Source organism: Acipenser ruthenus, chromosome 5 (assembly GCF_902713425.1).
Source record: "Acipenser ruthenus chromosome 5, fAciRut3.2 maternal haplotype, whole genome shotgun sequence".
NCBI classification, from domain to species: Eukaryota; Metazoa; Chordata; class Actinopteri; order Acipenseriformes; family Acipenseridae; genus Acipenser; species Acipenser ruthenus.
In genome coordinates, this window is record NC_081193.1 from 78,104,186 (window position 1) to 78,125,425 (window position 21,240).

Consider the following 21,240-nt stretch of genomic DNA (forward strand, 5'->3'; position numbering starts at 1 on the left):
CTGGACTTAGGATGACCAAAGCAATTCCTTTATTATATTTTGCCATGTTAGACACTTACTGCCTTCTACTTATGATGTAAAAATATTCAAAGAAAAAAAAAACAATGTGTACAAAAATGGTTAATTGCTAAGCAGAGAGAAGGGAGGGAGGAATCCTACTTATCTAGCCAACTAGAAGCCTGAGTTGGACTAGGGCAGCCTTATAGTAACCATTTTGTCTGAAAGCATGTTTTAAAATGGGGACGTTATCAGGAATTACACTTAACTGCACTTCATTTAATTTTTTGTATCTGCCCCTTTAAAACAATTAGCAGATACTTTAAAAAAAAAAAAAAAATCCTAAATTAAGATTGACCTGCCATGAAACCATGCCATTTCTATCTAACTGTTCTAATTTCAACGGATTAGCTCTATCTCAGGGCTCCCGCGGTTCGGAATGTGGCGTGTCAGCTGATGCATTAGGTTGTCCACCAAGGTTATAACAGATGACTGGATGTGTTAATGCTGTGTAATGGTATGAATCTGTCCATCTGCTTGTGTTGAATGAGACAGCCAGCTTGTGGTTGATGCACTGTTTATATCTGCTGCTTTCCCGAAACCGGGATTGACGATTTATGTTTACGGTCCTCATTCAAAAATTGGGGACCCTCGTGATGCACGGATCGTGTCCGTCCGTTCCTCCAGCCAGCTGTCTGTCTGCCACAGTCTACATGCGGCCCCTGCTTTTATTTTTACTGTTGTCCTTGTGGTATGGATGGATATTACTCCCAAGCCCTTGCAACAATACTTGCACACTGTTTACAATACTCATTAAACAGACTTTCTGTTAGAAAATCAAGGTTTGTCTTAAATTCTAGTGGGGAGCTAGCAGATTAAACTGACATTACAAGAAAAAACTAAAAGAAACTAAGTTAAGTAGACAACTGTTTAGAATATAGGGCTGCCTTCAGTGACTTAGGTTTGCCATCGAATTCTGACTAATTTTTGGTTTCTGATTAATTAAGTTATGAATACTAAAGCATATTGTAGACTAGGACCAGGGGCGACATGATACACAATGTTTCTTTAGGCTACAAAGTTAGGCTTTTCTATCTAAGTGCTACTAATTGATTTTTCTACTCTGGGCAACTGTCCCTAAAAAAGCTGTGCAGGCTGCAAGCTGACACAATGCCCCCTCTGTCACACAGACAGACACTGCGGGGCAAAGGTCACTCTGCTGCCCCCACAGGAGTCGGCTTTCACTACAACTCCACAATGATGGGCACTGTCTCTGTAACCATCACCAGCCAGAAACCACGTCACAATGCACCCCGGGCTGATTCCTACAGCCACCCTGAGCTATGAGAGTGCCAAATGAGTTTTGTGGTGTATCTTTTAGTGAGTTTCCAAAGGATTCTTCTGCAAGAGTCAATATAAAAGGGTAGAACCAGCTGTAGACAGACAGGCAGACATGCAGGCAGATAGATAGATAGATAGATAGATAGATAGATAGATAGATAGATAGATAGCTATTTCATCCATAACAAATTGTTAAGTAAAATTAGAGCTATTATTAATATTTTCTAGAAAGATCAAAATAACACGCAGGTAACTAATTATTGAGACTATAACAAATAATATATTACAATAAATTAATAGAGCTAATAAAATAATAACACATAATATAATTAGACAGGCTAGAGCTTGTGTAATACAGGCTACAGGTGTTTGGGTTTACTAGTCTGTAGCACATTGTAACCTTTAACCTGTGAGAAGGCAATGTGTATTTGAGTAATGCTGAATAGACCCCCTGCTGTTTAACAAGCCGAGAACATGATAGTCTCAAGTGGCGATCTCTTGACCTCGCTCACAGAGTGACTCCCTGGTCACATGTCCACCTTGTCCGAATGCTCTCACACACACACACACACACAAACACACAAACACAGTGCATAGCTTTTAAATTATTTTAGAAATGCTGTCTGCACAGCAACCTGAGCAGCAACCTCTGCCTGCATCTCCTTTACTGTGGGTGCTGCTCAAGTCACAGCGTGATTCAGAGACTTCAGATTCAGTGGGTCTACTGATTCACTCCTTTGCGTTCACACATTACTCGAAATGCTTTTGTCACATTAATGATACAACCGATGTAAAGGTGTCTGTAACCTAAAATAGGCCAATAATAATAATAATAATAATAATAATAATAATAATAATAATAATAACATCAACAGCTCAATAGTCTAGCATGCTCTCAGCAGCATAGACAAGGATCTGATCTTGATTGTATAGTTGTTTAGATGCTCACCAGTTACCTAAAACTTGGGATAATAAACCAAATCTGGGTGTCTCCGTTTGGTTCCAAATGGACCTTGGTTGACACATTTGCAGGCAAATTAAACAACAATCCTCTTACCCCATAAGAGGGCGTCCCTCCAGGGCAATAGATGTTAGCAGTATGTGTCTGGAGGTGGGGGCCCTGCAGTACCTGCTCTATGGAAAAACAAAGGGCTTTATTCTGCAGTGATCTCAAGCCACCTTTCACAAGTTCATCATAATTGCATAGACATGATCACAATCATGGCAGCTCGGAGTGGTGTTCTGTCAAAGCCAACTAAGTATGATTTTGGGGAAAAAAACAAAACAAAAAAAAAAAAGATATATCCTGTTTACAACTTTGGATGGTCATAAGTGCGCCTGACAATTCAGACAATTCATTCTCTCTCTCTCTCTCTCTCTCTCTCTCTCTCTCTCTCTCTCTCTCTCTCTCTCTCTCTCTCTCTCTCTCTCTCTCTCTCTCTCTCTCTGCAATGGCTGCTGACCCCAAACAATCCAAATTCTGCCAGGTTTTACACTCTTTCTTCTATTTTGTTACCTTCCACACAGCAGCACTATTACTTCTGAGCTGCTCAAACCCACTACCTTCCACACCACAGCCCGTCACATTCACTAACCACTGAGCTACTCAAACCCACTACCTTCCACAATGCCGCCCAGCACTCTAACCACTGAGCTATTCAAATCCACTGCCTTCCACACTGGAGCCCATCCCTCTACCACTGAGCTACTCAAATCCACTAACTTCCACACTGGAGCCAGCGTGTTTTCTAACCACTGAGCTACAGAAAACCACTGCCTCCCACACTGCAGCCAATCACTCTGACATTTACTGTACAGTTGGACATTTATGGAAATTAGTGCAGAAAAAAAAGAAAATAAAAAAGATGGAAAGTATAAGGAACGAAAGAAAATAAATGGAAGTTTTCCTGTCCAGATCTGGCAGCCCAGCCAGCTTGCTGACTTGATTTAAATGGGTGAGCTCTTTGTGCGTAGGCTATTTATAGCAGCATAAATTAGAACCAGCTGCCCACAATCCGCTTCTCTCAGCTCTCAGCTCAGCTCTGCACTGTGGTGCGCCCCACACAGTTACAGAATCCCTGACTTTCTTAAAACAATCAGATCGATCAATTTGGGCACACCGTCTTCATATACCCCAGAGATACAGTGCATTTCCAGGCAAATAGTTACAGTATATCTAATAAAATAGATGTAATTGTGTACAAAACTACTTCTTAAGATGAAAATGTGTGGTCCCTCCAATAAAATAAAAATGAATGTAATTGTATCTGAATGCAACTGATAATTATTAACAGGGGGTTTAGCATTCATACCAGACACTGGTATGAATAATACACACACAAATAATAATCTACACACACACGAATAATAATCTACACACATACACACTGTCCACTCGTCGAACACCCTCCAGTGTGCTGTAACATACTCTGCCGCTCTCTAACTCCTAGCGTTAAACACTTTTCTGTATTCAAGGAGGATTTGGCATTAGGGCTTACCATCGGGCAGCAGACAGGAACAGGGATACACTATTCAATGCTGTCAGTGCCAGCCTCGGAATAACTTTTATGGTCCAATTCAATTAATATTTTGCTAAGAAAATTGTGGATCCACTTTTGCTTTGATCTTTTCCTAAAAAGTTTCTTCTCCCAACTAGACGTTAATTGGACATTTTTTTAATTTTTTTTGGCCGTTTTTGCATTGTCGTAAACCAGACGACATGTTTAGGCTATACTAGCTCTCCCATGACTGTTACTGCACTGATTATTACACTGGGGCGACTGGTGGGAGATGCTTTGTTACACTGCAGAGTAAAACTGGTATAGTCCCGGTAGGTAGGTGCTCGTTATTCCTAATTGATCAACTTTATACAGCCACAAACCCAGATTAAGTACAATGTCTAAAATCTGCATGCTTTTTCAGACAGCCGTTTTATCCAAGGGAAGACATTTCTGTAGGGCGATGGGGGAGCTCAAAAAACTTTCCCTTGTTAATGATGAGTACATTTTTTTAACAACCTTTAAGCTGAACTTCCTCATGAATAGCCCTCAGATGCATCCTAAAATGGTAAAAATGAAAATACCCTAAACATACCAGGAATACATAGCATTCCATTGCAGTGCATTCCTCATGGAATATAAACATGCTAGAAACAGGAGTAAAGCAGGGCAACAGTGGCAGCATCTCAGGAAGATACAGTTCAGTTAGTTCAGTTAGTAACACATTACAGATGTCAGGACCGTGCAGCAGTAGGTTACTGAGTGGAACTGAACGTCATAATAAATGCCCATGCATAGTTTTATTAAAAGGGGACAAGTGGTTCCCTAGATATAGCACTGATGGATAAGACTCCCATTGCACGTGCCTTTACATTTGAGATTACTGAGCTTGTGAACAATACAATGGTTTAGTTCACAGTAAAATCGGGAATATGCCACTGCTGTATATACAAAAGCCATACACAAAAAAAAACTAAAACATGCATGTGCTAGTAATATGTTTTACACAAAGCTTGATTTCTAACTAGGGCACCAGGGCGATTAAACGATCAACGAATGTTTAATTGTAGCTCGCAAAATATAATCCATGGTGCTCAATTTTTGCATCTCAGTCGTTTCCCATCCCTTTTCTTGCAAAGTAACTACCTTACCAATTATATCACAAGCATACAAATCCCTCAATTAAGAACAAAATTAAAATAAAAAAAAAACATTATCATCACACACTAACGTGACAGAAAGTCCACTTGACCTTGAGGGGGTCAGTTTGATCAACCTATACATCGCCGGGATAAGCCACATATGAATTTCATTGGAGGACTTCTACAACCCGGATGGCATCAACCACCAGTGGTCATCCTGGAATAACCCCTAAAAATGGATCGCTGATGAAATCCAGGGTGATTCCCCAATGTTGTAAAATGATTTAACAAAATCCAGCTGTGGCTTATCCCAGCAAGGTCTAAGTTTATCAAATCGACTCCCTACTTTCAGAACGTTTTTAATTTCTGGTTGAATGTTTTTTAGGTTTTAGTTGTTTCTTGCTAGTTTTACAAAATGAAAAGGGTTGTATTCAAGCTTTCAAGCTTCAAAGTAGGCCCAATAATCTGTACTATTAGGACAGCAGTTTAAAAATGGAAAAAACATGTTGATCGGCACTCTGGTCAAAAAGGACCACAGGCTGTGGCAGTGCTAGGGAACATGTGAGAGCCATGTTTTTCAAAGTTGCGTTCCGGCTGTTTACGCATTAATTTTTTCTTTTCTTTGATCAGCGAGGTCTATTTAGATGCATATCAGATCAGTGCTGTTTACGTCAATTGGACACAATTCACAATCAGCAGATGTATTTAAAATTGTAGTTAGCACAGCTGCACAATCTTATCTCTGCTCATATTGGCTAAAGGTCCTGTGGTGTTCTCCTCAGTTACAGGTGTTTTTGTACCTTTTTCTGTTACGGTTGTTTTATATTTTAATTATGATGAATTTTGGTTGCCTTAAATGTGTTTGCAGGCACAGTACAGGCAGGCAGCAGCCACCTGAGCTTCCTCACTCAGCTCCTGCAAAACTGATTGATGTGCCTCCATAAATCCTCCACCCTCTTATCCAGGGAGTGAGAAGAAGGTAGTTCAGTCACCACGATCATCTGGTCAAGGGTCTCTCTGAGATACTTATGCATCATGTCACTAGTTCTTAAAGAAGCCAACAACCATTTCATGAATATCAAACTTGAATTTGAAAAAAATAAATAAATACAAACTCACAAGCTTTATGAACAGGGCTCATTGCCAGCAATGGTGTCCATTAGTGGCAACTGAAGCCACCCATGCTAGTACTTGATACGTCCCACTTTTATGAAACAAACCATTTTGAATCTGGGAAGCAACATTATCTTTAAGCATTAGTTTATTACCTCTTTTAAGGGGTTAATCAATTGGGTAGTTTGAATCCAATAATGAGAACAAGCCCTCTGTAAATGTAACCTCTGTTCAGCTAAACTAGAACTAAATGGTTACCGAATTGCTATATTCACGTTCTTATTACAAGCCTGGTCTGCTCTCCCCAACGTACCATTAGGAGTACTTTCACTGCAAGTGGAATAATGTACCCATAACAAGGTTGTGCTTCCTCTGAAAACTCCATGTAACCACAGCCAGCCTAGTGGAGTGACCTTGACCTGGACTGTGGATCTGAAAACCGACAGCTGTGTCAGTAGTTGTTTGTACTGGATATTATAGATTGGTTTCATTTGTTTGTTTGTTTCTCATACAGGATGTTTCTATTGACTCTGATTAGTAGGGGTAGGGTCAATTACACATTTTCAATTCTAGGGGGAGTGTCCAAAAGAAAGGTTCAAAACAACAGTCAAATGCTGGGAATGAAAAAAACCCTGTACCTCATCCGTCTTGAAAGCTCACAATATTTAGCCCTAATATTAGTCTAGTTGTCCTTTTCTGTTCCTTTTCAAGCGCTGTGAGATGGGTAGAACTGGACATACTAAATGGGGACTGTTGGACCAGGGGTGGCCATAGTTGATTCATCCAGTCCTGGTCTTTTTTCCAACCCTGTTCTAAATTGTTTAATTAAACCAAGTAAGCCTTCATCCAGGCCCTGAAGTATTATCCTTCATCCAGGCCCTGTTAAACCTTGAGTGCAATGGCCCTCCAGGACCATAATTGGTCTAGACTATTATACAGTTTTAAAATAAAATGGTTCAGGGTTCCCCAGTGGCTCACCTGGTAGAAGCGCAGCCACGCGGTGCGCCGGGTGAGTCATACTGTGCAGGTTCGAGTCCTGGCTATGCGAAGTAGGCCGGTCTTTGCTGGGGACTCTGAAGAGAGCATCACATTGGCTCTGGCGCTCCCGTGGGTTAGGGAGGTCAAACCAGCAGGGACTGTTTATCCTCCTCGCTCTACAATGAACCCTGCTGGCCAGCTCTGTACCCAAACCTTTATATTAGTTTAATTGTTTTCTCTAAGATAACCCTTTTAGATAGCAGAAGTATTTTTTATATACTTTTTTTACTGCCTGGCTAACAGTAACGTTATTTAATTTTTAGATAAAAAGGGACTTTTTTTCCCTGCCGTCTGAACACAGTCCAAAGGGTCAGAGATAAAGAATGCAAGGGATTGCCTGTGCCTCTATCCCCATGTTCACATACTTAGTGAACTCTTAAAACGTGTGACTGTGAAACTGTCAAATCCACAGTATCTGCCACCTGTCTCCCATATTTAAAAACCGAGGGGCTGCATAAGCACTCCCTTACCAAATTTTATGAGCCACAGTTAGACTGTCACCCCAGTGGTAACATTGGGCCCTAGTCACAAAACTTTGAGGATGGTTATTTGAAATATGTGTTCTTAATCGTCATAATATGTGTTCTTAATCGTCATTTATTACTAGTACTCAAATTGTTCCTTTGACACTATCTGAGCAAGCCTGAGCAAAGTGGAATCTGTCTTGAACCCAGGAATAAAAATGACCTCTAGGGGTGCAGAAGGGTGTCGACTGGTAGTTGATTTAAAAAAAACAAAAACAAATATATAACAAATGTGTAACAAAAGGAAAGCAAAGAGTGTATATAAATATTGTCTTAAATTAACAAAAAAGAAAACTAAAACACCTCTCTAAACAGTTTCAAAAGGTCTCATGAACTGCAAACTTGATTTAATTAATCATAAACAAAACACTGTGAATCGTAACTTTGTGAATAATTGGAGGTCCGATGTCTTGTTTGGGTGGTGGTGCGGACAGGCCGGCCTGTGAGGGGAGTTAAGTATTTTGTGTGTCTGATTCAGGAGCAGTTGGAGGGGGATTCAGCACTTCAGAAGGTAATAGCATGAAGGTGATTTATGGGGTTTGGAAAGGTGAAATATGAACCGCGGCCAAAGTCAGTAATACAAAAATGTACATTGGCCCAAAATAAATTATTATGGAAGGTTTTTACAGCAAAAAAATAATATAACAGTGTCTGTTTGGCAAATATTTAGAAATGTTATGTAACCGGATTAAATTAATTGGTGGAGGAAAAGGAAAAGTCACCTGGTGCAGCCCTGGTGGGTTAGAATTTGTTTTCTATTTTGGAGGTTTTTGTGCTGAGATGCCTCCTTCAAAATGCAATACAATAATATAACAACACACACAACACTTATCGCAACTTGTGTAAAAACCAAAAAAAAACAACGCTACTTAAAAAGAAGGTCAGTCAGGTAGGAAAATAATACTTATACTATCTAGATGAGTTACCTTAGAGACGCCAATAATAAACTGCAAATAAAAATGTTAAATTATCCTAAATTTCCAAAGATTAATTTACACAAATGTTATCAAATGTATATGTGGTGGGGGGAAAAAAACAGCACAGTCATTTAGATACACATGACTCACACTTGCATCGCGTTGCTTTACGAAGGTTTACCAGGTGATTTGTGTTGTTTTGAAAGTTGGCTGTTCCGCCAAAGACGACTATGAATCTCAACATGGACCCGGGGTCCTTAACATCGAAGCCCGCTGGCAGCTCAGAAATGTTCCCACAATAAAACAAGCAAGCACAATAGAAACAGCCTGAGTGAGAGGAACAGGAACCTCCCTGGAATGAGCCGCTTATTATATTGAATCTCCATATCTTCCTCAAAGCAGACCTTAAAGTGCCCACTTGCAAAGAAGCAGAACCCTCCTATAGTGTAGGAGGCCACTTTTAGTTGGCTGCTCTTTTGGATTATTGGCGCAGACGCTTTGGAATTCTCTGCCTAAAGATATTACAGATAGCTGTTCTATTTCTGAGTGGCAAACTAAAAACATGCTTGTTTACTCTGGCTTATGGCGCTTAAGCCTGTTGGCCTTGATGTCTGGGGATGTGGTTGTGACTGTGCGGTTTGGGGTTTTGTTATTTTTTGTTTTCTCTTTTATTTGATTATATTGTAAAGCATGAGTTTGATGGATTCCTTCATGACGTTGTTTTATTCTTTGCTCCACCTGTATCCTAAATTACGTCATCGAACGTCATTGAGCCCATCGGTTCATTATATACAATGCCTATAAAACCTGGAGGACAACAGACCTTGACAACCGGATTTGTGCACCTCTGCTATTAAACTCAGACCATGAATAAATATATACCAGAAAACAGAAGCCCTAAAAATAAGTAGCACACTCAATGAAGTTTAAAAAACGATGTCATTGCTGACACAGACTGGATACACATATCCAGCAGGAGAAGGGGGTTGCCATCTGGTGCTGTACAGGCCAGGCTTTCTGATGGTGCAGAAATTAGCTTTGAAAGTAAAGTCAAACTGATGGACAGTTTGAAGCTTGCACATTTCTTGTTTTCATTAAATTCCCATTCATATCATTCAACATAGTGACCATATGTGCTGATAAACCTTCAGCAGGTTTCTGTTACAGACAGTCTTGGAGTTCAATGGATAATGCATTCAGGGTTTAAGCCTAGCAACGCCTTGGGGGGCACTCAAAGTTTTTCATGTTGTAATTAACAGTTTTATGAGTAATGTGAAAAATGTGATTCCATCAGGTAGCTGCTGTCCAAGCATCAGCAACCAAAAGGACATGGCCTTCAAACAGTGTGTTACCTCATTTGCCATTTACAGCAGAGCAGAGATTTGCAGACAGATTCATTAAGCTTAGCATAAGTTTTTAGGCTGCAAAGTGGTAGATTTATAGCATTTTTCTCATACACATTTTAGACAACTTTCTCAGCAAGCTAGTCTTAGGGCCATTCCATGTCAAGTGGCCCAATACAGTTCTAATATATGTTGCAATTTCTCGACCAGCTCAGATTTTGTTGGCACAAGAACAAGACTCTCGTCTTTCATAGGCCCTATGCTAACAAAATGCAAACCTACCTGAGACATTATTTAAAAACTCTCTGGAAGTTGGAGTTTATTATTGTTGAATGTCCAAACTGCACCCAATTGCCATTAAACAACTGCCTGCGGTGCCAGATTCCACTGTACTGTGAGCCCGTTGCAAGTCGAGCTGCCAGACACTGACAGGAATGGAAAAGCTGGTCCATATCTGAGATTTTAAAGTTTATAAATCTCTGTGGAGGAAAAGCGTGCCATTCCTGATTAAATGTGAGAGTGGGATGCAAGGCTGGAAACCTGATCGGAGAGCCGAGCTGAGCGGGTGTCATGGTGAATCTGAGTGACCTCTTGGACGTTACAGCATTGGCAAGACAAACAAATAACACCAGCGGGCAACCTGGAAGGGCCACGGTCCAGACGTTGGGCACTACCCCCAAGCCATTTACACACTGCACGTATACCAACATACTTTAAAGAGTAAGTAGCGGGGCTCTGGAAATATAGTGTTACGCTATATTTTTTTCTTTTCATTGTTACATCCTGACAACTTTTTAGTTTTACACTTATAACTTCAAAGCTCTTTTCAAAATGGCCGCTCTAGTGCACTGGGGTTTGAGATCTGTCATCTAAATCACTGCAAGAAGAAAAAAAAAAATTAAAAAAATAACAAAGTGCTGTGGCTTTTCATTCCGTACCACATCATTGATTGTTATTGCTGTGTTATCTGTTTGACAACGTGGGCAATAATGCTTACACTATCATCAGTGCACTAGAGCGGACATTTTGAAAAGAGATTTGAAACAGAGTTTAAAGTTGTAAGTGTAAAAAGTTGCATACACCTCAAGTCTCAAGCTTGACTCGTGAGACACATGCATTAGGACCTTGTCTCACTCTCACACGCACCCCGCCTCCCCCTCCCAAACAGTTGCAACACCTGGGGATGTATAACGCTATATTTTTAGAAACCCCGCCACTTACTCTTTAAACACTCAATCAGATCATATTTACAGGTAATATTAATAAGGTGGGGGGTGTTATTTCAAGTATTTGAACTACAGTAATAACACTGTAGCCTTTGCCTGCTTCAACAGTGCTGCAGGACATACAGTAACAGCACCCAAATACATTCTGTTACAAAGCAACAAAGGCACTAGAATCACTGCTCAGATTCCCTTTCAAAACAAGGTGGTGGAGTCGGTAATGCTCTGAGATTGTTCTCTGGACCAGTTAAATAAGGTAAAATGAATACCTCTTATCTTTTTAAATTGGCAGTATAATATAATAGAGTTATACTGCAGTTTATGGCTCGTGTCATCGCTTGACCCTGTGTATTAGTAAGTGAATACGCAAAACACACACCAAATCAGAAATGTATGACAAAAGGACACACATTTTTGCACATTTTCATATCAAGAAGAGATTCCCATTAGGAAATGTAACGCAAAAGACTTTGATTCCAAGTTGCAAGAAGACAGAACCACAAATGGCAGATATGCAATGTGCCATGGTTCAGTACTGCAGTGAGCTCTTCAAGGGGAAATAACACTAACCAGTATATTTTTAAGTGGTTTATTGAGAAGAAAGCGGACAGTGGTGCTAAGCTGCAGAAAGTACTCTAAAGCAGAGCCTGGGATTTCCTTAAAAAGAAGTATTTGGCTGTTGGTGGAGTTGTCTGTAGTGATGCTGCACAGCTGGCCAGATGCGAGTCACAGCCGGGGGGGGGGGGGGGGGGGGTTTGAAACACCTGAAGTTGTACAGCCGCATTAACAGCCCAGAGTTTTCATACCTGGAATTTATTTAATTCTGGCTCCTGGATAAGACTTTACAAATCTACTTTCCAGGAATTGAAGATGCTTTTGAATGCCCAAAACTCCACTGTAGGTGTTTATTATCCCCTGCTGGGAATGTACATCCCCAGCACCTGAGATACAGCGGATCCATACGTACATCTGTATATGATGTTTAAAAAACATATGCCTATCCATATCTGGGGCTTACCAATATCTGGAGGTGCATTGAGGCACCCTTACATTTGTACATGTGCCTGTAGCTGTGTTGGCTTGTGATTTTCCCTTCTAAATGAGTATTTAAATTTTCTGCACCCTCAGCTTCAATGAAGGAAACAGAGGTTGATAAATCACTGAAAAATACATAATAACCTATGCCCTACTTGGCCATATTGACAGTGTTTCTAATTATTTTGTCTCGTCTCAGTAAAAGTGAACAGCTTCATATTTATCACATTCATTGCCAGCCTCTTTATGAACATTAGCAACTGGGCTAAGGGCTTTGGATCACTTTCACATGCCTCACTCCCCGTGCCCCCAATTCTCTTAAATGATCTGTTTTATATCCCCTTGGACGATTCTTACCAGTGGCTCCAGGTCTCTCTACGAATAATCCCTTGTGACAGGCAACTAGTCTCCCTCAAATCACTAGCCCCAGAGGGCTCTCGAGTGGCGCATCCAGTAAAGGCACTCCGTGTGGAGTGCAGGATACGCCCTATAGCCTGGAGATCACAGGGTCGAATCCAGGCTATGTCACTGCTGACCATGACGCCCAGGTAGGGAGGGCTTAGGTCGGCAGGGGAATCCACGGTTCACTGTGCACCAGCAACCCCTGTGGCCGATAGGGCGCCTGCAGTTCTGCAGTGGAGCCATCAGACCTGTATTGTCCTCCAGCACTATAGGTCTGGTGGAACTCGCTGTGGATCCGCAGTGCGGAAAATGACAGCTTGGCAGGAGCACGTTTCGGAGGACGCGTGTTTCAGCCTCCGTTTCCCGAGTCGCCAGGGGGTTGCAGCGGTGAACCAGGATACAAATAACAATTGGGCATTCCAAATTGGGGAGAAAACCGGGGTAAAAAAACCAATTTTTTTACAAATCACATGCCCCAAAATGACAGAGGTGTCTCCAACACCTGGCTTGAGTTTCAGCCTAATATCTGCCCCATCCATTCTCGTGCGTGTGAAATACTTCAGTACAAAGGTATTCTTTCACCGGGGGAAGTCCGGGGTCACATATGGAAATATTTTTGACACAATTTCCTAGCAAGCGCCTAACCTCAATCACTTTGCTGTGACATTTAGTGGCAAGGAATTAGCTCAGTGCTTTTAACATTACAATGAAAACCTTGAAACTGCATGTCTCACACAACATTCAGTTTAGTCTTTTAACCCTTAGGGCTCTAACAAAAACATCAGCACAGATATCACCACTCAATTTACTTTACTGAAATGTGCCATACTGTTCCACTGGTGCTACACCGGGAGTGCTTATTCAGTAATGCTTCATTACAGACCATGTAGTGTTCACAGCACCCCCATGAAGGCTACATAACACTATGTGTGCATTATTCTTCAGAATCACTGTGGAAATCAATAGAACATGTATAACAATATTCATAACTTTGTCAAATGGGTTTTCATAACTTTAACCATAGCACTAAATTATATTATTTAATAGAGCTCAATAAATTACTGTAAACGTGTTAATGACTACGAGCCACAGAAATGCAGTTTTCAATTACATTTAGTTTGTAACAAATGTTATGAAACCATATTGAATTATTTTTCTGCATTTTATGTGGGTTTTTAAATTTAAAAAAAAAAGTATTACTGTTATTTAATTACATGGGATGCAGTGAGATCATTGTGCATGGAGACAGACAGACAGACAGGCAGAGGTGAAGGCTATACAATCTATAGAAATCTACATAAACTGGTTTGAATGTAAGTTATTCAACACATGATATATGCCAGGATTAACTGGCATGGGAAAGCACTGAATCAGCCAAAACCTGTGATGTGAATTCTAAAAGACTGCAGTAAACTCGAAAAAACTAAGGCTATCTAGTAAACTACAAGTTAACAATTATTAGCTATTACAAACTGCAGCTGTACAGTTAAAATTAAAGTGCTGCTAAACAGCAACAATTCAGAAAAACACTGGGCTGTTTATACCAACTACATTTTCTAGTGCATCTTAATTTAAGTGTTGATGCATTGAAATTGTGCATGCATTTGGCTGTCATGGAGACAGTCACTGTTAACATCAGTAGCACTGGTGTGTGGATTACTCCCAGGGCTTTTGCAAGCTGATTCTCAAACAGCGCCACTGAGTTATATTACTGAACTGGCGATTCTCAATGGCAGCCTAAATAGCCATACACCCTAGAAATCCGGTCTTGTCAGATCTATATAGTTAAGCAAGTTTCAGCTTGGCCAGCACCTGAAGGAATGTGTCTGGGACTCGCTATGGAGCACGTTACCCTCCGGACCAGTGATCCTCTTAGAGGTCCAAAGGAGTTGTTCATGGGTCCCCAGAAAACACTTGAAACTACTCTTCTGTAAAGCAGGTACGGAAGTAGTCTTTTAATGTTGTGGTGTAAGACAGGCCTACTTACAGATACATTAAACATTTACTTTCATTGCAGTTCAGTTCTTCTGTCTTGTTTAGCGTTTCCCTCAGTGTTCAGCGGAGTATCCTCAAAATCAGTCTTAAAAAGGGGTCCCCTAAACCAAAAATGATAAGAACCTAGCATTCTGGGCAGTGTTCAACCAGTGCCTCAGCATGGCATTAGGGAGCACCAGTTCAGTGTACTGATGTGCACATTACAGAAGCAATGCTGCAGCTTCAGTCCCTGTGTCCAGTCTATTGCTATTCACTGTAGTTTGGGATCTCAGCATTGTGAAAACAAGGAAATGCATCTTTTTATATATTATACATAGATGTTGTCAGGGGTTACAGCCATGTAAGTATAACCCAGTCTCTGATAGGCTCTATCTCCAGGCCTTCTTCAGTTGTTGCAATGTCTTTTTATTTTGCACATTGGGTTTCTTTGCATGTTTGCCAGTTTCACTTAAACAATCTAAAGAAAGATGCCAAGTCTTATACAAAAGCACTTTAATATTTCAAAAGAATATTATCCATCGATATTGTACTCCCATCAGAATCTGTGGTAGGAAATAAAACAGATTGATCTGCAAGACTCAAAAAGGTCTGGATTTAAAGCTACAGTACTCATTCAAATCTACCTCTGGTACATAAGTGACCTCCTGGTGTTTCTAATTTATTGGCCATAATTTTTCCCTGTGCTTGTTGTTTAAAAAAAAACAAAAAAAAAAACTTGTATGTAACGTAATAAAATATATACACCCAAATAAAGCCCCAGTATATAGACAGTCAGCACATTCGGTGCTTGGTTAGCAGTCTAGGCAAGGTAATGGAAAACACTGGTTTCCATAACTGCCTTTGTTTCACAAATAAAACAGCAGGCATCAATAGTATTGTAAGTAATGTAAGCCTTTGCTTGTACAGCACTCCAGTGCTGTGTGGGCCAAGTCAGTAACAACAACAGGCATGTCCTCCTCACCTCCAGTCGAGGCTCTGTTACTGAGAGCTGGCTGCGGGACTGAGTCACCACTGAGCGGGATCGCAGGGCTGCAGCCAAGGACAACACAGTGAGTCTGGCTTCACACCAGCCCTACCTTACTGAACATCTTCATATTAACCCTTATAAAAGTTTACCACGTTCATTTTGCACAGTCATTTTGCAGTTTCCCCCTGGTTTTCCCATGGTCATACCATGCATTTACCATAGTTTACCTTAGGTTTGCCATTTTTTTAATATGCTTTACCATGCCTCTCTGAGATTTACAATTCTTGCTTATTATCGTTTTGCATATCAAATTTCCATGTCACTTACAGGTAATTTATGATTTTTTGTTAATTAAAGAAAATGCACTGGCTTAAAAGATTTTAGAATGCAAAAACTTTTTGAAACATCATGTGATCCACTCAACGTTTATAAGCTGTGTGTGTGTGTGGGTGTGCTCAACCATTCAAAAACAATCACGGAGAGAGGAAGGATCCCTGTCACTTCAAAAGTGGGTACCCACAACACAACCAACGTGTCCATCAAAACAGTCTTAGGGGTATTCCTGGAGTAGCAGCGTTTGTTGAAAACCACCACCCGAAAGCACAAGCGGGTCATGACATACCAAGCCTGCAGACATGTGCAAAGTGTTGTGACAAGCGACCGACATGCAATAGAAACCTTCAATAATGGACAAGGCACACCTGTTTCCATTTATTAATAAATCGACAGATAGATTTTTAGGAATCTGAATACTGTAAATCCCTAAATCACTTATTTTCTAAAGCTTTATTTTGATTAAAATGTGATTTCCATGGAGTAATCCATCCCTAATCCTTGAGCCTTAATATTTTTTTCCCCTCTAAACTCTGCTCCTAATGATATTGGGTTGACCCATAAGATAACCATTCTGGTACCAAAGAGCTCCAGTTAAATGAAAGGGGGTTGTAGAGTGTCAGGGTCCTAAAGCAATAACATCATTTAACAACTGCTGAACCATGAACCATTCTAGCCAGCAGTGGGATCTGTAGACTTGTACAATAATCTCTAACCTCATGGTCAATTTATACGAATGCCTGTAGATCAAAAACTTCAGCAGGAATGTAAACAAACCACAAAGTCAATGCTATTTGAGGCTGAACATGTTTAGCAAAGTAGCTTTAAAAAACCCCACAAATATATCACTGTGAATTTTGACCGATGAGATGTTAAGCCAGGATTCTGTCTACTAACTTATTTGCAGATCCCGTGGCACTCCTTCAATATCACTCCAGGATATTTGTGGACACAAGGAGGTGGGGGTGGAGAGCTATTAAACTTAAATTTCTATATATCATCTGATCTGTTTTCCTGATTGTGTCAGGCAACTACAAGTGACTGCTTAAACCACCAATGATATATAAATCTCTGTTAATTATTCTTGCATTCTGAAAGGGGTTGGGGGCTGGGGCAAACAGACAGCAGTGGACAGGGAGAAGGAGGTGAAATAGCAGTTTTTGCCAACTGGTGTCCTGAACACCAGTACCCCCTGGCCCTGTATTAGACTACAGTACTCCCTAAACTAGAGCAGTCAATGTGCACGTCTCTGACATCATACTGTATTACAAGCGCTGTTGGAAATCCCTGCGGTTGAGAAATACACAGAGAAATCTATGTCAACAGCTTCAGTCCAGTCAGCTACATGTAATACTATAGTGAATGATGAGGTGCAAGGTACCGTTAGCATGAAATGCGTTCTGGGGGGTCTCAGTCTCATTGTGTCTTATAGAGATACACAACTGATCAATTACTGTTCGATATTCGATTAGGAAATTGGTTGCTGATTGCACCTCTACTGATTTGCACCTTTTTAAATGGATTGATTGATACCGATAAACAACATTTTTCTGAACCCCTTAACTTCAATGCGTTGTAACTTTCTGTCCAGGACTATGCAACCACAATAAAATGCCTCCAGGATCATAGGACCCCCTTGAGAATGAGATGCATTCTCAAGGGTTCTATCCTGGTTAAATACATCAATCAATCAATCAATCAATCAATCAATCAATCAATCAATCAATCAATCAACGCGAAATTGAAAGGATCCACAGTATTGCATCACATACAGACTAACCCTCATGAACATAGTAAACAAAACCAATGCAAACATAGCACCATATTCACAAAGCACAGTCAATATTTTTTAAACTCTTTAAATGTCAAATTATCAAGGGAGATCTGGCATTTTAACATTTGATCATTCCCCTTTAGTGGTTTTATTCAGTTTATCTGAGATACTGTTATACACTTCAAATTCAGATAAAATAAGAACATTATATAGTAATACTAAAGAAACTTACATAATCATTTGTCAAACGAGCCGTATTGTAAATAAAAATCCTAAATGAGGCAGATAGAAGTCTATCCCTTATAGCCATTTAATAAATAATTTCGATTGTGATTAGATGTTTTTTAAAAAAAGTTTTTCAATTAACCAAGTTCATCATACAGAAATCAAAAGGAAAACACTCAAAAAATCGAAGGTTCAGTCCTCACTGTTATTTATCATAAACCAACCAGAGCAGCACCAGATGGACTGTCTGATGATTAAAAACATTATTTTAAACCTTTCTCGTTTAATATCAAGAAACAGATTTAACATGAGGATAAAATACTGTATGTTCCAGGAGGACTAGGGATTAATAATAAGGGGGAAGCAAGTAAGCTTTCTGCTGCTAGCAGGAATGTAAATTCTGGGTGAAGAAGTTTTAAATAGCACATTATCAAAGTGCCTGACTTAACGAAAGAAAGAAAGAAAGAAAGAAAGAAAGAAAGAAAGAAAGAAAGAAAGAAAGAAAGAACTAAAACGAAGTCGTGCGTCTTTAAGAAAGATCCGTCGGCGCCCTCTGTCCACAGGTAACAGAACTGCCAAACGTCAAGCTGGAGACGGAGTGCTGTAACTGGCAGTAAAGCACGCCAGCCCCTGCAATCACAGCATTCATATCCAACAGCCATACCCGCATACAATCTTCATATTGTACACGACACGCAGGCGTGGCGTGGACAGAACGACACCTTACTCGGTCTCGGTCTTAAAACTATTTAAAACCATGTAATTTTACAACACAGTGCTGTATGCTTCACAGTAAACCGTGCGTAAATACCCAACTGTAAAAAATACAAAACCTCTACCTGTGCAATAACAATACAGTATAACACAAACGTACTTTGCTATGTGCCGTTAGTTTACTGGTTAATAACAAGTGGATGACACAATATTATATTTAAGGACCCTTTCATATCAGGATCAAAAAATCTATCATAAATAAAGACTCGAAGCAACACCAACTACAGCTACAGCTGAGTAAGAGCTTAATTTTTCCAGCTTGCATCAGAATATTAAACAGAAAAGATTTAAGTGGGCTGTAATGTATGCAAAGCGCCATCTGTACTATTCAGTTACATTACCATATGCATAATACTAACTGCAATAACCACTCTGACATGCATATCTCTTCATTCCCCGAGTACGCTACCGTACACTGTCTGTAAAACTCTAACTGCAATTCCAATTTACTGAATCAGCGTCTCTCTATCTATCTCAATCTCAATGCTGCGAAGGGTTCACCTTACAGTATTTCTTGCCTGCTGTCAGCCCGTTCTTCCGAGAAAAGCTTCAAAAACACTTGCACACTTGTTCATTCAAAACTGTATTTCGCACCCCGTTTAGGCAACCTACACCAGTTATATAAATAAATGCGTCTCCCCTTTTTTTACTTACCCTTTCTATTTATCTAGAAATGCAGCTCAGATCTTAGAATGCATATCCAGTGTCACTGTCATCACCAGCAGTAAAGATACATCAAGCCAAAAAAGAAAGCAAGAAACAAACAAACAAACAAACAAACAAACAAACAAACAAACAAAACCCCTTTCCTGTAGCTTATACTGGCTCACACTGACTGAGGGAGCGTGTGAGTGAGCGGACATCAAAGCACAGCATCTGACGAGCTGCTCGCTTTCTTAAAGGCGCACAGGAATGACCAGTGGATTATAACAAGTGGATTATATTTATATGACCACTAGCGAAATCAGTTTAACACGTGCATTGCAATCTTTTTGCGTGTATTTTTAAGCTTTAGTTGCCCGTGTTGGGCAAATAAACAGAAAAAGTAAGCCAATTCTGTATAAATAAGATTGCATTTATTCTGTTTATATATATATATATATATATATATATATATATATATATATATATATATATAAAGATGTATCTTCCTGGTGCAGTTCCTATTCAGTCACGATGGACTAGACAACAGATCTGACAACACAAGCACAAATGACTGGTGCCGATTCTTTATGAATAGTGGTAATTCTGAAGAACAAACGTCACTATAGATTTGAAGTGTTAATCATTGAGGAACAGTATTGTATCCTCCAGAACGATAGGTTGACAGTTTAATGCTATTTAAAAAAAAACAAAAAAAACCCCTCAAAGTCTGTTTTTATGAGTTTACAAAATTAACCCATACTTCAAGTGCAACACAGGGGACACAGTTGTAAATTAAGTAGAGACAGACCAACACACATTTACAAAGAGAGTAAAGAGGTTATGGAATGGGTTACATGGCCATTTTGTTTATGGTCAATCATTGGGATTCTTTAAGGCCCACCTTGACTTGGAATCAATCTGTTGCAGGAGACCATACAAGCTGAGTCAATCTGATTCATGACAATGTTCCAGACTGTTGATACATATACATTTATACATTATTTACCCTACAGAGCAGTGGTGCACAACTCAGGTCATGGACGGCCGGTGTCCTTCCTGGTTTTTGTTCTAACCATACCCTAAATGAGTTAATTAAACCAATTAAGCTTCTAATAAGGTCCAATAAAGTACTTTAGGGTGCAGTTGGAATAAAAACCTACAGGGACACTGGCCCTCCAGGACTGAGTTGTGCACCACTGCTGTAGAGTCTTAAAAGCAATGCTTTTTTCAAGAACATTGTTTTTGTTACATTTTGAAAAAATGCAGTTGCATTTAGTTTATGTACCAAGCAGTACTGTTTTTGACGGCTTTTAAATACTATAGACCTAACAGTAAAATAATCCATTTCTGCTAGAACCTAAATAAATGTATACTGTACCTGTACATACACAATAGTGTAGGGTAAACGTATATGCAGGTGGTTAGAGTCAAAAGGTTGGTTTATTGATAAGCTCTTAGTAATGGTGTGGTATAGGAGAAAACCCTTTGTGTTGGGTCTCATGCCTCTGACTCTGTATTGACGGGCATCTCAACTGACTAAATGACACAGCTAATTTTATGACTAGGCCTTAGCAGTCAAAGCATGCCCCAGCAGCAGTGAACATCAGCCCAGAACACAGGAGCTGCTATTTCTGGAGACCAGTCTTAAACACAGATCAGAATGCCCAGAGTATATTTAATCAATAACTATAAATCACTCAGCACTGAATTGAAAAACACTGAAAGAAACCTAATAAATTTAATGACAAACATTTCAACTAGAAGTCATTTTCCGTGTCTTCAATGTTGAAATGAGTTTTGATTCCTATACTGCAAGGCTAATGTGCAAAATCAGCATATACACATTCCTCTTAAGGGGGCTCTTAAGAGATCATTCACACTTTACCACATCACTCAGTGATATAAACAAGACAATCAAAACACTATAGACAATGAAAATGACTTTTTGTCAAAA

At 39.9% G+C, this 21,240-nt stretch overlaps 1 protein-coding gene across 4 annotated transcripts in view; it reads right to left on the bottom strand.

The window, feature by feature from the left end:
- LOC117402611 (disheveled-associated activator of morphogenesis 2-like) overlaps positions 1 to 21,240 on the bottom strand; it is a 119,841-nt gene that overhangs the window by 84,293 nt on the left and 14,308 nt on the right. The window contains exon 1 of one of the 4 annotated variants that reach the window (XM_034003939.2): positions 19,296 to 19,493. The exons of the other annotated variants lie outside the window; for them this stretch is intronic. The gene's annotated coding sequence lies outside the window, so the exon portion shown is untranslated. Of the gene's footprint in view, positions 1 to 19,295; positions 19,494 to 21,240 lie in introns of those variants that run through there. 4 annotated transcript variants of the gene reach the window in all.